Below are 6000 nucleotides of genomic sequence, written 5' to 3'. Positions count from 1 at the left end.
TTTTTTTTTTTTACATTCTAACATCAATAATAGTTTTTAAATGGAGTACAACTATAATCAGAAAAGCCACTGAACCCTAGGAATTTCTTGTTTCCAAAAATATTAATCTGTTGAGAGATCTGAATTGTAGCGTTTAAAAATAAAGTTGGTTGCACAGGAAATGTCATATAAAACATTCTCTTGCCTGGACCTCTAAGTACTGTTTTTATATTAACCCCTGAGTTTTTGCACTTTTACTCTTCCAATCATCTCCTCCATCCAACTCAAGGGGGTGTGAGGGAGCATCTGTGTGGTGCCTAGTTGACAGCTGAGGTTAAACCATGAAAATTATGTGGTGCAGTTTATATGCTGAGGGACAGGAAGCAATGCAGAGTGATCTTGACTGGCCTGAGAAGCAGGCCAGTGTGAACCTCATGAGTTTCAACAAGGCCATGTGCAAGGTCCTGCACCTGGGTTGTGGCAATGAGCAGTATAAATTAGTCTGTGTGATGTACGGATTAAGAGCAGATCTGCAGAGAAGGACTTGGGGATACTAATGGATGAAAAATTAGATATGAGCTGAGGAACGTGTGCTCGCAGCCCAGAAAGCCAACCATATCCTGGGCTCCATAAAAAGAAGCATGGCAAGCAGGCTGAGGGAGTGGATTCTCCCCTTCCATTGCCCTTCTCTTGTGAGAGCCTATCTGGAGTATTGCATCCAGTTCTTGGGTCCCCAATACAAGAGAAGGGCCTGTCAGAGCAAGTCCAGAGGAGGCCACAAAAATGCCCAGAGAGCTGGAGCACCTCTCCTATGAAGGAAAAGTGAGGGAGTTTGGCTTATTCAGCCTGGAGAAGAGAAGGCTCTGGGGAGGATTGTGGCATTACAATACTTAAAGGGGGCTTATAAGAAAGATGGAGAGAGACTTTTTGCTAGGGCCTGTACAAGGGGTAACTGTTTCAAATTGAAAAAGGGTAGGTTTAGATTAGATATGAAGAAAGATTTTTATTATGATTGGGCTGGTGAGACATTGAAACAGGTTGTCCAGAGAAGCTGTGGATTCCCCATATCTGGAAGTGTTCTATGTCAGGTTAGATGGGGCTTTAAGCAACATAATCTAGGGGAAGATATCTGTGCACATTGCAGGAGGATTCGTACTGGATGATCTTTAAAGGTCCCTTTCAGCCCAAACCATTCTATGATTTCATGACTGGAATCACTAACCTCAGCAAACAGATGAATAAGAAGGGACATATTATAAACTGTATCAAGTTACATGCAAAGGACTACATTAAGAAGTTGTTCCTGAAAAGTGGAATACTTTAAAAAAGCAATTCCACTGTTGCTCATACAAGCAGCTTTCAGCCCCTTGGTGTTTCTACTTTGGACTCTAAATAAGGCAAGATTAATGAAGGGAAAAAATTGCACATAGCCATGCAATTCAGAATCAGAATGTGGATGCAGAAAATGGACACAGGAAGCACAGGCAGCTGATTGTAAGCTTAGTTCTAGATTTTGAGTGCTGAAAATAACAATAGAAAAATTCTACTAATATAGTTCCTAAAAAAAAAAAAAAAAAAAATGTAAATTCCTAAGATTGAAATGTAAGCTAGAATATAGAAAGAATGTGTCATAAATTCTTTGAAAGAGAATAGATATGGTCCAGCCAGCTTGGTCCAAGGAAATTCATTCTAGGAACTGACCAAAGGAATCTCCTAAGCATTAACAATTATCTTGGGAATTCAAAAGGACAAGAAAGGTCCTAGAGGCCTCTCTTTACAGAGTCTCTCCCTGCATTTACTTTTCAAAAATAATAAATAAATAAATACATCTACTTAAGGAATTGATTGCATTTGAACCTTCTTTACAGTAATCCTGGAAATACTAAGCCCTATGTTTCAGTCACATAGAGTAACATAATTAAAACAAACAAACAACAGACAAACAAAAACACCAAACAAACAAAAATGAAACAATCCTTATAGTTTTCCCAACAGTTCTTCATATTAACTTCTTCTTTTAGCAGGCTAATTATCCTCCTTCTCCCCCCCTTATCTGCTAGGCTACATAGCACTGTTAATAAGACTGCAAGTATCATTCCACACAATATTCCTAAAGCAAGCTAAGGAAGGCAGCCGTGGGATGGTAACAGGTTTTCACACAAACACCACCATCTTTTCGTTTCCACTTAGTGTACTAACAACCAGGTGACAGATTTGACATTTCTCACCAATTCAACCCACAGTCTTCTCTCTGACCACAGGTGGAGAATTTCAAGATGTTGTCCCCACTGGGAAAAACATAAAGCCTGCAAAACTAACTCATGCTGTGATGTCCACCAGAAGCAAACCCAAAATTTCTCTCCAAGACCACTGCACGTCCCTCTGGCATGAAGGTGTATTTTATACACCTTTATATCACAGTTCACCTAAAATTCTGTTTTGATCATGGACTGATACTGCCTGCTCCAGGAGGAGGCCTGGAGAGCTTTGCATTTGACAATCACGTATTGCTGGAAGAAATCACATAGATTGCAAGAATCGGTTTGATTGCACAGTATTACAAGGCAAGGTAGCTCATATCTTTTTCCAACCCATTCACATTTTTGTTGTGAGCCTAAATTTGGTTTTAAAATATTTTAATCTGAATTCTGTTTTTTCTTAACATTTTTGTGTCCTAGCCTCTTCATTAAGCCGGTGTCCTGTCAGTGACTGTAACTGTAGAGATGTTTGAGTATGATAGAGTAGGTTCAGAGAGCTCAAAGTTTAAAGCAGCTAAGGCTGGAGCACTCCAAAAATTAGAAGCCAGCTGTTAACAAGTCTCTCAGCCTACTGCAAAAGTAATAATCCCTAGATTTAAAAATTTGCCAACATCTGAAGACATGATTTTGCAAGAGAGAAAAAGATCCCTTTTTATTTCTGACAATGTAATTATTTTCTTGTTAAACACGAAGAATTTTTAAAGAGCAAGCTGTTTGTTAACAGTGGCAGGTTGTGGGTTTTTTTTGACAAATTCATGGATAGACTTTCTGTTCAAGCTTTCATTATTACAATAAATTAGTAAATACATTTCCAACAGATGGTAGGAGGTTAGAAATGCATAGGCTCCAAGAAGACCAGTTTCAAAGCAAATTCACTGTGTTATTAATTTGGTGGGGTTTTTATAAATGCAAATAGGATGCTTCCATTAGCATTGTGTGAAGATGGTTTGTGTCTTAAGGGAGAGGAGAACTACAGTCTTACAGTCAAGCTCTAGGTCAGATCTGAGAAATGCTGTGGTATCTCCTGCTCTGCCTCCAGCAGCTGCCTGGTACCTCACTCATTCACTGCTCTTAAGACATAAACCACAAAATGTTAATAAATAGGTTTCATTTTGCTTGGCTAATTGAAAAGCAAAAGATAGGAAAGATTTACTTAAAAGATATTTGCTATTCACCACCTTACGTATGTTTTGCCTGGATTCACACCCTTTTTCAGACTTATAATTCAATTGGTTTGGTCTACGTACAGTTGCACCAGGGTCTTACAGAGAGGGACTATTAACTCTGATTTCTTTGATCACAGTCCAGGACACCACCACCTGTGAACGTGCCATTTTTTCTATATCTACACATAACTGCAAGTGCCCTAAGAAAGGATTTTTTTTCTGGGCAAATTCTGTTTACATAAAAATGTTCCTTTTGATTTTTCATTTATCTTTTCTGATAATATAATTTTAAAAGTATATAGAGAATGAACACGATTATCCTTCTAGGCACTTCTGAGATTTTATTTTTAAATATAATAGTTTCCAAATCTTTCTATTTGTATCTGGTACTGAATGTTATCTACAAATTCCTCCATATAACACAATTCAGACAAAAATTTAGACTGAAGATTGCTGTCTCTGAATTCCTCTCTTTTCCCCAAATACTCACTAGCTCTCATCTTTTCTTCACTACTTTTTCCCATATGCCAGTAAGTCCCACTGCCTCTAATTCTCTTTTGTTTCTGTTTTTATGTCAGTTATCAGTGACTTATGTCCATACGTAAGTGTTTCTAAAATGGAACAGATTATAATGAGGTACAGATTATAAAATTTAAAATACTTAGTTGCCATTGTAAAAAGCCACAGAAGTATACAGAAGATATATAGCAGCCATAGATGTACACAGAAGATGTATGTATCTGTAAGTCTTTCGTATACTTAGACATGCACACACATTTTTCTTGGCATTTTCTATTCAAAGGTAATAAAGTTGGACAGAAAATATTTCATAGGTGACCAGCTGCCAAAAAGAATTTGAATTATTTTTGGTCATTTTGAGTTATGAGGTCTCAAGATAAAAGAAAAGAACATTAAGAATAAGCCATTAAGTCACTTAACCAAACAGTCCTAAAGGAGTTTACTGCTAAAGTGAGCCACATTTCACTGTTCCTCCACCTGCTGTAATGAATGATACATGAAGCACTTCAGATAGTACCATGGGGTTCAGAGTGATGAACTGACAATGTGACTTTTCTTGGCTTCACTGGCAAGCCACCAAAAAAAAGTATTAAATCATTATGGGGTTTCCCCTCTCCTCCTAACTTTTTCCAACTCCCTAATACAAACATACATACTTTTACTTGAATGACATAAGGCTTTTTCCACACCCCCTCTTCATAATGAAGAAAGTACTGCATCATGTTTGCTTTGTAACTACGTTAAAATTTACCAACATGGAATGCTATGCATATCTTTGTAAAAATATTCTACAAATAGCCACATAGTGAAATGATCACGCAATGAATATGACTAAGTGGAAAAAAGTACAGAAAGTAAAAAGCAGGGCTAAAAAAAAAATAAAAAAATCTAAGTTTATAATCCCATACTGACCAGTTTGGTTTTGTTGTGTACACTCCAGGTCCACTTTTAAATTATGTCAAGTAGTAATAAAAGAAAGGAAGATTATTCTATACTTTTAAAAATAGATCTTATTTGGAAAACTAGGCCAGGATGCAGATGAACACAGCAGTTACATAATTGCAACACAAAAAAAACACATCCCCAGCTGCAAGACCAGAAATCATAGTGCTAATATTTCCTATATAGCAAAAGATGAAGATGAACATCTTAACTTGTAGATTCGGCCTGACAACAGCCAGTGACCTAAATCCTCAGAAATGAAGACAGAAAAAAAGATGGGAAAAAACACCTCTTGTGTTTCTAACTCAGTCGTCATTACACTCACCGGAAGAATAGCCAAGTTGTTAGAACATTTGCCAAGGGACCAAAGCTCTGATGCTCATGCTCATTACTTGACAGTTTGCACTGTCAGCCCTTGTGTTACCAAGCACACCTTACACAAAAAAGTTCCCTTACTGTAAGAAAGCAGCCATTTCCATCCTGCTGACATTTTGCTATCATCCAACCAATTCAGCAGAAATTCATGCACTCAGAAAGAAACCATGCAAGAGGAAAGCAGATGGCATCTTAAGAGACTATGACACTCAGCGAGAGGCGAAATGGTTTAGGATCCCAGTTCACACCTCCTTATGTTGTTTGTTTTCATTAGATGGTCCTCAGACCTTACACCAAACCAGACATAGTCTGGAGAGCAGAATAATCTATGGATGAGAGAAAGTAAAATGAAATAAAACAGGCATTTCCTACAACTCATGTTATTATTTTTTTTCCTATCTCCACAAATATGATTCATAGAAAAAGTTATTTCTTCAGAGGCTGATGTACAAAACCTTAACTAGTCTATCAACATCAAAACCCAAGAAAGCTTCAAATTAAAGTATTTCCACATAATGTGTATTCCCACACCATTTTCACTTGACTGCAGACACAGGCTACCATTTTATTTAGCATTCATTTACTTCTGGAGCTCTGTTGCAGGTAAATTATTAAAAGAAGTCATCACTATGGGGCTAACTCAAATAATTTTATTAATGATCAAAGGATGATCAAATGGTAATTAATCAATGATTGAATGAAAATCAAATGGTAATAATTGATTATGTAATCATTGAATGTTTGTAGGGCAGTGATTTAGG

The sequence above is a fragment of the Columba livia genome, chromosome 2 (assembly GCF_036013475.1).
Source record: "Columba livia isolate bColLiv1 breed racing homer chromosome 2, bColLiv1.pat.W.v2, whole genome shotgun sequence".
NCBI classification, from domain to species: Eukaryota; Metazoa; Chordata; class Aves; order Columbiformes; family Columbidae; genus Columba; species Columba livia.
Note: the sequence above shows the minus strand (reverse complement) of the source record.